Here is a 14,093-nt window from a genome sequence, read left to right on the forward strand (position 1 = left end):
AATTCATGAGGAAGTTCCTCAAGGAATTCTTCCGGAGGTTCCTCCAGAAATTCCTCCGGCAGTTCCTCCAGAAGTTCCTCCAGAAGTTCCTCCAGGAATTCTTCCGAATGATCCCCCAGGAGTTCCAGGTATTCCACCAAGCTCCTCCAGGAATTCCACCGAAAATACCTCAATGCATACCTCCATGAGCTTCTTCAGGAATTCCTCCGAAAGATGCTCAAGGAAGTCGGAAAGATTGCTCCAGGAAGTGCTCCGAAAGATCCTCCAAGAACTCCTCCAAAAGATGCTCTATTAATTCCTCCGAAAGTTCCTCCAGGAATTCTCCCAGAAATTCCTCCAGGAATTCCTCCCGAACTTCCTTCAGTAATTCCTGGAAGTGCCTCCAGGAATTCCTCCGGAAGTTCCTTAAGGAATTCCTCGAGAAAATTCCTCCAGCAGTTCCTCTAGGAATTTGATCCAGGAATTCCTCAGGAAGATCCTCCAGGAAGTGCTCTGGAAGCTGCTCCAGGAATTCCTCAGGTACAAGCTTAAGAAATTCCTCTGGAAGTTCTATTCGGAAATTCCTCGGGAAGTTAATGAAGGAATCCCTCCGGAAGTTCCTCCAGTAATTCCTATGGAAGTTCCTCCAGGAATTACTGCGGAAATTCTTCTAGAAGTTTCTCCGAGAACTCCTCCATGAATTGTTCCGGAAGTTCCTACAAGAATTCTTCCGGTAGTTCTTTCAAAAATTCTTGTGGGAGTTCCTCCAGAAATTCCTCCGAAAGTTTACTAAAAAAAACTCCCGGTAAGTCCTGTAGCTTCTTAAATAATTACTTGTCTCATTTCTCCTGAAATTCTCTCTGGAGTTCCTCCTAAAATTTCGTCAAGAATACTTCATAAATTAAAGATAACTCTCCACACATCGATATCTCTCCCCATGTCACTGGGTTTCTCAGTCCCTTCAATCTACACACTTTGTACTTTCTACATCTCGATAACTTCCCCATCTCAATATCTCTCTATCTCGATGTGTTCGGGTCATATTTTGTCCAGGACTCTACCTCCCTTTGTCGATATTTTCATAATTATAAGCTACTAGACCATTTTTGGACAATAACAAACACATCATTTGTTTTGTTGTCGTTTTTCATAGCAACGATCTAGCACCCATTTCAATTTTCCTTCCATTCTTCGATCGCACTTCTCTGGGAATTCTTCCATAAATTAACCCGGAAATTCCTACCCCTAAATTCCGCCAAAGATTCTCTCGGAAAGTCGTTCACAAATGAATTCATTTGTAAATTAATTCTCCGGAAATTTCTTTAGGAATTCTTCCGAAAATTTCGTCGAGAGCTGCTTTACAAATTCCTCCATGAATCTCCCAGAAAATTCCTCTGGAAATTATTTGAGTAATTCTACTTGAGTAAACCTTGAAGATTTTTTTTCGGGAAATTCTCTTAAAAACTCCTCCGACATATCATAAGATAATTACTGCGGAAATTCTTCCGCTTTTTATTCAGAGTCTTATTTAGAAATGCTTCAAGAATTCTCATAAAAATACCTACAAGAACATAAGCGAAAATTCCTTCAAGAATGCTTCCATAAATAACTTTATATGTTTCCATGGAAATTTTTATTGAAAATTCCTCAAGGAACTGCTCCAGGAAATACCACTTTCATGAAGAATTCACGACGGAATTTTTGTGGTAATATCCGAAGGAGTTTTTCATGAGAGGAAACTAGAGTCTAGTAAAGCAGCAAAAACAAGCTTACTACTGCATGCGACGGTTTCGTCGGATGCACAAGTAAACTTGATTTTGCTGCTTTACAAGACTGCAACCGCCGAAAACGACTTGATTTTCAATTAAGTATTCCACAGTCGCCAAGAGTTATTTCGTTCTTAAATAAATTTTGTGTGGATTTCCCGATGGATTTGCAGGAGAAATTTTCAAAAAAAAATATTGAAAGAGTTTCTGAAGAAATTCTAGAAGTAGACATATTAGATCATAAATGATCGGAGTTTTGCCGAAACCCGAATTCATTTCATATCAATTCATACGTACATTTGTTGTAGGCTATCAATTTGTGAGCAATTAAATCTGTTAAATGTTTTCTTACGCAGGATAATGGGAAATTATTGGATGGTTCCTGGTGCGATTTGGCAGAACATTGTTGAATTTTCCAAACAAATTTTCATTTTCCAAATAATTAAATGGATTTCACCAAAATCTCAACAGCAGAACTGCTTGGTAATTTTTTTTTTCTAAATTTCCTTGGTTTTGACAATTGAACAAAAGGAAATACATGGTAGAAAATCGGTGAAATAATTACCAAACAATTTTGCTGTTGAGATTTCGGTGAACTTCACCGAAATTCACTGAAATCTGTGAAATGATTTAGGTGTGTATATTCTGCGTAAAAAAATACCTATTCTAGCAAAAAATACAAAAAATGTTTTTTTTCGGAAATGTATGAAAAAAATCGTTTGTTTAAATTACATATTTACACTTACTTACTTTACTTATCCTGTACACCTCCGGTGGTGCAAAGGGCCTACTTGAAAGATCTCCATTCTGAGCGTTGCCCGGCTATCGCTTTAACCTGTTGCCAGGTTAGATTTCGGTCGACTTCTTTTATTTCTTTATTGAGGCTTCGTCGTCAAGAGCCTCTGGGTCTGCCTCTGCTGCGATTTCCCGCTGGGTTCCAGTCTAATGCTTGTTTACAGATTTCGTTTCCGCCCCTACGTAGAGTGTGGCCGACCCAGCCCCACTTCCGATCCCGAATTTCTGTTGCTATCGGCCTCTGGTGACAACGACGATGGAGCTCGTTGTTTGAGATCCAGTTGTGAGGCCACCATACCCGAATTATATACCGCAGGCATCTGTTAATGAACACCTGCAGCCGTTGAGTATTCTCCACTGATACACACCATGTTTCGCTAGCGTATAACAGCACAGATTTCACGTTAGAGTTGAAAATTCGTATTTTGGTGCGTTCACTTATCTGCCTGTTTTCCAGATATTTCTTAAACTAGCAAAGGCAGCACTTGGGTCGGTCAATAACTGATCATTCGCGTCTTTCACAGGCATCGTTGCATTCATCTTCGCCCCGCTTAAGCGTCGTGAGATATCGTAGAGGAGGCGAATGTCCCCGGTTGCGGCGGCTCTCTCTCCTTCGTCGGCCAGAGAGTCTGCCCACGCTAGCTTGTCCCGTCGACATGAGCGTTTTACTTCCTTCTCAAGAGCCGCGTATCGTTGACGGGCTAAGACTTTGGCTCCTCTGGTTTTCGATCGCTCTATCGCGGCTTTGGCTTCTCTTCGCTCCTCTATCTTCCTCCAGGTCTCATCGGTGATCCATTGTTTTCTCTGGGTGCGTAGTTCGCCCAGATTGTTCTCGCTGGTGGCGATGAAGGCATTCTTGATGGCGGTCCATTGGTCTTCCACGCTGCCACCTTCCGGAATATCTGCAGCACGCGTCTCCAGTTCTTCAACGAAGGACCGTTTCACCATGGCATCTTCCAGTCGGCGTGTGTTGAATCGTCGTCCAACTCTTTCCTTCTGCCGATGAGGAGGTGATGATCGGCACTACGTATATTCCGTACATCAAGAAGGCTCCGTTTCCATTTTTGGCTGATGCAGATGTGGTCGATTTGATTTTCTGTAAAGCCGTCACGGGAGACCCACGTGACCTTGTGAACCGGTCGATGAGGGAAGAGCGATCCCCCGATCACCATGTCGTTATTACCACAAAATTCTGCGAACAGCTCTCCGTTTTCGCTCATTTCTCCGAGACCATGGCGTCCCATAATGCGCTCATGGTTCAAGTTGTCGGATCCGATCTTCGCATTGAAGTCGCCCAAACAGATCTTGATATCACCCTTCGGAATTCTATCTACGACGGCATTGAGTTGACTGTAGAAGTTCTCATTGTCTTGCAGGTCGGCAGCATCGGTTGGCGCATAAAATTGGATTACAGTAAGGTTTCGGACCCGTGTTCTAAATCTGGCAACGATTATCCTTTCACTTATAGGTTCCCACTTCATAAGCGCAGAGTGTGCCTAAGCGCTTAGTAGGAAGCCAACTCCGCGATGCCGGGGAGCGTGTTCACCTCGTAAACCAGAGTATAGCAGCACTTGTCCCGACGGCGTTCTGTGTTCTCCAAAGTTTTGCCAACGGATTTCACTCAGTCCCAAGATCTCAAGCTACCAAAGGAGTGCTTAGAAAAATTTCGAAATTTTCGGATAAATATCTCAACGATTTTCCCAAGGTTTTCCTCAACAAATTTCTGAAAGTATGCGTGGATGAATCTTCTTCTTCTTATTGGCATTACATCCCCACACTGGGACAGAGCCGCCTCGCAGCTTAGTGTTCATTCAGCACTTCCACAGTTATTAACTGCGAGGTTTCTAAGCCAAGTTACCATTTTTGCATTCGTATATCACGAGGCTAACACGATGATACTTTTATGCCCAGGGAAGTCGAGACAATTTCCAATCCGAAAATTGCCTAGACCGGCACCGGGAATCGAACCCAGCCACCCTCAGCATGGTCTTGCTTTGTAGCCGCGCGTCTTACCGCACGGCTAAGGAGGGCCCCGTGGATGGAGGGCCCCGTGCGTGGATGAATTTCCGAACTAATTCCTGAGGGAAATTCCAAGGAATATCCGAAAGAATCCGAAAGATTTTCTGGAATTCATTTCCGGATGGGTTTTTGTAGGACTCCCTGAGACGAATTCCGAGGGAAACTGCAAATCGATTTCTAAGAAAAATTCCGAAAGAATTCCTGGATTTATTTAGGAATTATTTCAAACATACCAGTAGGCATTTCTTCTGAAATTCTGTTAGGAATTTATTTATAAATTACTTCAAAAATACCCTCAGACATTCCTTTATGGATTCCTCTGGAAATTCCTTTAGGAATTCTTTGCGGAAGTCTGTAAGAAATACCTTGAAAAACTTTTTTAGCAGTTCCAACGGAAATTTTAAAAAATAGATTCAGGCTCTCTTTTAAAAATGCCTTCAAAAATTCATTTGGAAACTCCTACACCCTCAAGGAATTTCTTCAAAAACGCCTTCAAAAATTAATTTGAGAACTCCTCACGATTTTTTGCCTTTCTCGTACAACGAATCTGTACCGAAAGGCTATAATTTCACTCCGAAAACGAACTTTTTATAGAAACTTCGGAGACCCATAGTGTTATATACCATTCGACTCAGCTCGACGAGCTGAACAAATATCTGTCTGTCTGTATGTATGTGTGTGTGTATGTGTGTGCACAAAAGCTATAATAAACATTAGACAACTTTTGGTAAAGTAATCCTTGATTTTCGCGCAACAAGTTTCATTCGACAGGGGGCAAAGCCTTGTTGATCACTTTTGAATTTTATAACGATCGGTCATTGCGCTTGAAAGTTATGAAGAAAATGGTACATCGGACCATATAAACCCCATATAAGGTTGGCGTCTTAACTAAATGCGAGAAAGGCACCACCAACGCTAGGAGGATTAATCTGGTTTTTTCCTTGAATAATCTAAAAAAATCCGCCAAGAATTCCTTCTGATTTCTCTCCATAGATTTCTTTAAAAGTTTCTTCGAAAAGCCTCCAAGATTCCCTCCTAGATTTCTTCAGAAATTCTTTCGGAATTTCTTTCCGGAAATTCTTTGAAAAATATTCTCAATCCAGTTGAAAACCGGAATTGGGGGATAGCGATGTTTGATTTTTCTCACAATCCGTACGTTAAACCTAACTTCGAAGTGGTGCGCTGTTTTCATATCGCGATGCGCTATTCAGCGCACCACTTCCGAAGTTAGGTTTAACGTACGGATTGTGAGAAAAATCCAACTTCGCTAGCCCCTAATTTCGGGTTTCAACTGGAGTGAGTATAATTAGAGAATGAAATAGTTTTCGCTGGATTTACTAATTGATTTTTCGAAAGAGTAAAACAAAAAAATAAACAACAAACACTAAAAAATTACTAAGATATTACTGAAAGAATTTCGGAATGCACTCGTGAAATCATTTTCGGAGGAGTTCCTGCTGGAAGTTCTAGAAGGATTCTCGAAGAATGTTTTAAAGGAATTGCTGGAAGAAGTTCCTTGAGAAAATTTCTAAGAAATCTTTCATGTAATATCTGTAAGAATTAATTTAAGGAATCCATGGAATAATTGCCGAAAAAAAATCATAAGGAGGAATTTCCGAAGCAATTCTCAAAGAAATTTCCGAAGGCATTGCTTAAAAAAAGTGTTGATAAACAATTTCCGAAAACAATCTTTATAGAATTTCCAGAGGAGTTTATTAAGGAGTCTTTGAACGAATTTCTAGCTTAGGAATTCCTGAAACATTGTTTTGTATACATTCCATAAGCAATTTCCTAAATAAATTCGTAAAGGATGTTCTGAAGTAATTCGTAATGGAAATTGTGAAGGAATTTTCGGAGAAAAAAGAATTCCTGAAGTAATTTTCTTAGGGTTTTTTTTAGAAAACTTTGGAGGAATGTGCAAGGAAATATACTAAACGGTTTTGTCAATAATATTCAACTGTGCTCATAACACAAATCAAAAAAGAAAGAAAACTGATTAAATAAGTGGCCTGGATGATTTTAATACATAAAAAAAATATTATCAAGATAATTAATGTACTAACTTACCTTGATATCCTTGAACTGCAATAAATTGCCTGCACAAATGCCAGATCCTATAAGAATGGGGGTGCTTTGGGCATGTATCCAAGCCTTCACACAAGCTTACGTGCCACATCAAATATAATTTGCGAGTCACCTACAGGTTTAGGTGCCCGACTGAATGAAAAAGCCAAGGCCTGGCTTAGACGAATGCCAAAGATCAGTTAAACATTTTATGTGTTATTCTACTTGCTAGACGAAATCCACTAGATAAAGCCTCATGCAAACTCATAAACTAACAACCAACATATTTATTAATCCAGACAATGTATTTCGCCACACTGACTTAGAGACACCATCTGGTAAGGTAGATTTGAAATTGAATTCTGACGATTTCCACTTTTTCATCATTTATGAACTATCATAAGACGAGTTTAGTACTATTCCAATAAATTCCACCATGTTGTATTGCTTTACACATACGTATTTCGTCTTCAACTGTAAGGCCATTGATTTTTTATTGCAATTAGTCATCGGCGTGGCAAAATTATGAACGGTGGCGCGCCGACCCAAAATCGTCGGCGGCGGCGTGGCGCGGCGTCGTTCTGAAGAAATAATTAGTCGCTTACCAAGCCTACCAATAGATTTCCTTCCTAACTAACATACTATTGTTTTCTTCTCAGTGCGCTCATGGAGATGCATAGAATTCATCGATCTCTTGCTACCACATGAATGCATGAATATTTGGATATTTTAACTTACTTAAAATTGTTGCCGTGAATATTATTTGCAACTCCGACACATATCACGACGATACGCTTATCCATTTGCATGAGGGATGCTAGAGACATGAAGGTGCATGCGTTTATCCACTGGAAGTCGGTGAATTTCCTGCACCTTAAGGACAGTCCTCACGGAATCCAAATTAAAAAGTACTCGTGTTTTTTGGTACTGTCTCTGTCTCTATGTTCCGTAGATCTCCGTTACTCAGGCCATCCGGAAGACGTTCCCAGTCAAACTAATCCTCGAGCACGACGACACCCCATATCGTCCCTCACGCCAAATGCCCGGATGAGCAGCCGAAATTTCTTGATTCCGAATCCTAAGCCCCGTCCATCCTTAAATATTGTAAACTAACCTCGAGTCACCACGAGTACGCTGGCTCCTATCCCTCTCTTACTAACTGAAAAAAATGACATTGATTGTATATATCACAAAGAAACATGGCTCCGTAAAGTGTTATACACGCCTGAGCCTACCAAATAAACGAACTTGAAAAAAAAGTACTCGCGTTATCAAGGGCACTGAATACGGAAGCAACGCATAACTGTTATTTTTAATATTTCAACTTTGCTGCGTCGCAGCATGCGTGAAATAATAAAACTGACCGTTTTAAATTGCTTCCGTATTGAGACCATACGCGAGTACTTTTAAATTTGGATTCTGTGAGGATTGTCCTTAAAAAAATATCAGAGATTTTGATTGGAAGACCTTTTTCGTTAGTCTCTTTTTGCGAGTAAAGAAGAACTATGTATCTGCTATATGTTCTATTAAACGGCGCAGCCCAAAATTTTTAAATTATAATCGTAATTTCACTTGTTATTCCTTACATCAGTCTTTTCCGCACAACCAATGGAGTCGCATGGTACCTGACTCCCCTCTCGGGAATCAATCAAAATCGGATTACCCGCGATTGCCGGCAAATTAAAAATGGGCAACTGTGCCATTAATAAATCTAACTTCCGCACTGCAGCACGCCAACTCCCTTTGCAGTACATACCAAGCCAAAAGCAGTGCCATAAAAATAACATAGCTGTCGTAATCCGCCGACAGCGACAAACCGAAAACGGCTCACCCATCTGCGGCAGTACGATAAAAGCTCAAATCGGCCAATAAATCAGCTAAACCCATCAGCTGGCCAAAGGGAAGGCGGCAAGTGTTTATGGATTTTGTTCGAAAAAGAGCGGGCAGGCCACCGCGCGGTGTCCGGTTCGGACAGATGGATGCTGTTTTACTGGACTTTGGAAGTGTAAGTGTTGACGTACGGTATGCATGGTACAAAAACCATATAAATGAGAAGCACGCTCATTTGCATTTGTTCACATTATAAGTGGTTTTGACGGAAAAAAATCTTAATCCTTTTAACAATTTTAGGAAATTGTATGATTTATTCAAATTTTAGAATGTAAGGAAAAATATGTATACGAATACGACGCAATTCAGAGTGGGTAAGGATTAAAGTGCAGGAAGGTATTCCAAGATATCCATGAATATGCTTTATTCTTTATCCCGGGACGAAAATAGGGTAAAGGACCCCGCACAATAGATACGTTTGCGTATGTTTTGGCAGTTTCCTATATAAATCTACTGTAATCTAGCAAAAAATCTTGAATTGATTATGCTACCGCCTAGCAAAACTGCGCTGTCCTGTCGCAACCAACCTCATCGATTCAAAATATTCACCGCATAAAAAAAGTACCATGAGTTTTTGTTGTTGTGCTACATACTGTGCCAGAGAGCGCCAACCAAGTATCTGCCCAGACCAAGTGCATTAAATTTGTGCTAGAAAACACGAATTGTTTTTACTTGGACATTTGCTTACAGTGCACTCAGTGTACCGCGTATCCCATGGTTGACATGCCTGTCCAACCCTACCCTGTCATCGGCCAGTGTCCGTCGGAGGCTAATTCTGTTTCCAAAAACAACCGAAGAAAGGTACTGCAACCTATATATATATATTGGCCGTTGTTCTAATTATCCTTTCCAAAAAAGAGCAACTTTTTTTTATGACATGTTGCAATTATTTAGCTACCATCATTTGTTGCTTCAATGAATCTTTGGTCGGTTTCATTTTGATTAGTTCTAGCTCTAGCTGACCCTATTTTTTCTTTTTTGTATATTTTTCCAATAACTTTCATTTGCGTTGAATATCTCATTTTTGCTCAGACTTGCCTTGTGATGGAAACAATTATCTGCTAGACGACAATGAAGAAAAATATCATCGGCTCGACATTGTGCGCCAGAATTCATCAATAGACATTCCACCAAAATCTGGAAGCCTGATGCCTATTTCGCAGCACGTTCCTCCTCGATGTAAATATGCTCTTCGATTAAGGATCATTTCCAATTCAATCCGCCCAAGAATATCGGCGCATGCCGATAATTTTCTCATCAAAATCGATGACTGTGTGAGAACAGCCTCATCATCCTCTTAGTAGATTTAGCCGGGATTTCAGCACTTCTTCTGCTGACATCGCCCGCATCAGTTTTCTGACTTTGTAACGACGGGGCAAAATTGTATTATAAATAAATAAATCATAAATCGTCTGCTGGCTTGTGTCCACATCCCGCACAAGAGTTCATCACTTCTCGTCACGTCCGCCGTCATCGTCGTCGTGGGTGGCGTACGACCGACGAACGCGACGCTGGAATGGGTGGTTGTATGGAATACAGATGAGCGAACCGACGACGAGACCAGAATATCTACTGGACGCTTTCTGGAGTAATTTTAAGCAGCTTCCGTTCTGTGGTGGGAGGTGATGCTTGCAATGATGGCGGACATGTGAAGGCATGTTTTTTGAAGTGATTTTTTTTTTCGCTCAGTAACGTTGCCAATGGCCTCCAATCATTTTTTTGAAAAATCAATTGAGGGAATGAACAATCACATAACAGGCAAAGTTAATTATCCGGTTCGTCATTAATGCATGGGGCGTTTCCACCTTTGTGTGAACATCCAAGACTGTCAGGGCCAAAGTGGAGGCAGAAACTCTATTAGGGTTGACGTTGAAAACACTCACACACATCAACACGTTCTCCCGGTGGGAAGTAACACATATGCAAAAACATCATGAGAATAACTTCATTAAGGGTGAGCATATGGGGGGATAATCGAATCGAGCGGAACACTGAAAAGCAAACAGTTCAACATGGGAGGTTCGATGTGCGGATGGTAGATTGATGGCGCTGGAAACCAGTTTATGTAGGGTTTATAAATATTTTGCCAGACAAAACTTTTTTTGTTGCATGAAGCGTAGAAATTCGATGGTTTCAAATAAATCCTCTGCAATGTATTGGTTTTACTTTTCAATTCATTCAAACAATCCCATCATACAATGAATAATAAAATAGTGTTATACATAGGACACTACAGTTAGCCCTCGAACAGCCTAATCGATAAAGGCAACATATTACCAATTCAGAAACGATGGATTCGAATGCGATAAACTTTGGATTTGGTAAATAATTGCTTATATTACTGCTCTTGCTGTATAGCGAATCAACCAACCAAGCTCATATGGATCAACACACCAATTTCTTAATAACATTTGAACGCAATGACCAATTGTGATTATATTCAATAGTGATCATCTACAAACTTAATTTTATTTACTGGGATCTCAGCAATTTGTTCAACTTTTACCGAAATTCGCACAGCCATGTTTTTTGCCGAGATGTCTGTCAAAACTGCTGGAAATCAGCTGGCAAACGTCATTTTTGCAGGGATATCAGTTTTTATTTTGCTGGGAACGTGGCTGTGCGGGTTTTTGTCGAGCTGCAGAATTAAAAGCTGAGTGTGTAGGGTTTGCCCGCCGTCGAAACGGGTAAAGAATTACTATATGACAAAGTGGAAAATGTTTTTCCTTTTTTTTTGTACACACACATACACACGGACTGACGGATATTTGTTAGGCTTGACAGCTGAGTCGATGAGAATATAATATCATGGGTCTCCGAGACTTCTATTTATAAGTTCGATGTTGGAGTGAAATTTTAGCCTTTCGGTACAACTTTGTTGTCCGTGAAAGGCAATAACTATGAGTAGCATGAGCGAAATTTCTTGCAACAACAACTAAATGAAAGCCATGCCCATCCTCGACAAATTTGAAGAACATCGATTTGAAATCGGAACAGACCCTCTATGTGTTTCAACAGATTTCATCGTTCGAGATATCCAAGAATTAACATTTTTCGTTGATAGAAGGCCTACAGAATGTACATCCGATTTTTTTTGGATTGATTCCCGACAAAAGTTGTAGCTACACATTAATTTTAAATATTTGAGGTTATGACTTTCAGTCTTCTTGTGCTTAAAAACGGGTTTTACGTTTTTATCCGACTTTTCGGTTACATATATTGTACATTTATGAAGGAGTTAACTAAGTCCCGTTTTATTGTTACATTGTCTTAGCATAGAACGTTTTGTCACAACTTTATGTATAGTGGCCCCCTCTATTTTTCGGTAGGGGTTGCGGAATTTGAATTTATCCGGACACCAGGAACTATCGTGTAGTACTTTTTGGCGCCACTTTTATTCGCCGTAACCGAAACGTCGGACAAAAACGTAAAACCCGTTTTTGAGCATAAGAAGACTGAAAGCCATAACCTCAAATATCACCATCATAGTCGATCTCTCCTAAAAATCTAATTTAAAAAATAGTAGAAAATTTAATTTGCCTAACTGATTGCCGTATTACTAACAAGTTGGTTATGAAGCACGGTACTTGGAGGAGGCGAATGAATCACGAGTTGCAATAGCTGCACTCTAAGTTTCATCTACTCAGTAGCTGAGTAAAATAGTATTGCCATCTCTTTTTTCCCACGGAAATTTTACTCAATTTCCTTTAAAAGCAGGACTACTCATAGTTTTGAGTAGTTCCGCTTTTGACGGAAATTGAGTAAAATTTCCGTGGGATAGAAAGAGAGAGCAATACAATTTTACTCAGTCACTGAGTAGATGAGAGTTAGCGTGTGTTGAGAGATCAAGCCATCGTTTACACCGCGAAAATCGGAAGACTTCGGGCACGTAGCCAGAATAAATGGTTCTCGATTGCGACGATCTGCCGGGTACAAGAAGACAAGGTGGGCAGCAAGCAAGGTGGATCGATCAGGTCAGGTAAAAAAGGATTTGCGGACTCTCCGACTGTGTGGTTGGCGACGTACAGCCGTGGACAAAACTGAATGGAGACGACTGTAATGTACCGAAGAGGCCAAATATAAAATAATACTACTGTACTAGTTTATTTGTGGACGCAGTAGCGCCCGTGGCAAGTGTTTTTTTTTTTTTTTTCAATATAAACGGTTCATGAGTTATTCAACGTTTGTTATCTGTGATTTTTTCATCAAATGCTGTGTCTGGTTAGGATGACCATATGGTATCCACAAGGAGGGCATGTCCTCCTTTTTCATTAAAAATCAATCAAATTTTGGAAAGACTGTTGCATAAATAACTATTGCTGAGAAAATTCTAGTTTAACACACAATAATACAACTGAAGTCCTTTCTGTAACAAAACATTGGATATGTTTGCGTTTCTGGTTTTAATTCTGAAATATTTCCCTTTGACTTTTGGAATGAAGTTAATGTAAATATAGCAAGCGAAATGCGTGAGTTACAGTAATACAAGTGTCAACAACATCAGAAGCATCGGAATTGTGAGAAATGGATTAAGAAAAAAGAATGCAAAAATTTTTCGAAATCCAAACACCCATCCAATTTCCTTTTAAACGCATCGCACGATATGTGAGGCAAGGAGCAGCCGCTCATTAAACCTAGAATGGAATAGAAATACCTAAAACTAATCCGGGAAGTTTTCAGTTTCTTTAGTCTAAATCTAAACAGTTTAGAATTCCTTCAATTGAGAACTTTGTGGTCATACAGTTAACGGTATCATTCTAATGGCTTCATTGGCATTCAAGAAAAAAAATCGCTGTACAATTGACCTTTCCCGTCAAAAAATGTGTATAGTTTTAATGTCTCAGTCGATTCTTTGACTTATTCAGGGTCAACTTTCTTGAAGAACCCATATTTTTGAAGCATCTAACTATTTTTAAAATCGAAAACAAAACCCGAAAAATACTGCACGTGAGAACTGGCCTGAAAAATTCGCCCGATGTTCGTTTAAAATCGAGCAAATGTTTGACCAATCTTGAAAAACAGCACTTTTTTGATTTTTTGTTTTAAATTTTAAAAATATTTGGAGGCGTCAAAAATGTGGGTTCTTTGGGAAAGTTGACATTCAATTAAAATAAAGAATCGACTGAGCAAATGAAAATTTTTGACGGGAAAGGTCTTGTATTCGGTCCTTATAGAACCTAATGTTCGGTCAGTTATTTATTTTTGCAATAAAGTATTCACAATTGTAAACAATGATTCTTGTTAGAATTCTGTGGAATATCGCTGAAAACGCCAGCATAATAATATTCAACATTTGTTCACTACTGATTGTAAAACATATCAAAGTTAAAATCATTTCACTAAAAAGATGTTGCTGGTAGTTTACAATTAGAAAGTGAAAGTGCTAGTCGACATTATAATGAGAGTCTGAAACGTTCCATCTGAAGTTAATAAAATAGAAGAACACGTTGTATTTGGCTCGACTTACAAAAACTTCTTTTAATAGAGTTTAATGTGCAAAAATCTAACAAATATAACATCCTTAATCATATTAAAAAACAAAAATCAATCGATGTTTTAAATGTCTTCCATGTTCAACCA

The sequence above is a fragment of the Armigeres subalbatus genome, unplaced genomic scaffold, assembly GCF_024139115.2.
Source record: "Armigeres subalbatus isolate Guangzhou_Male unplaced genomic scaffold, GZ_Asu_2 Contig490, whole genome shotgun sequence".
NCBI lineage: Eukaryota > Metazoa > Arthropoda > Insecta > Diptera > Culicidae > Armigeres > Armigeres subalbatus.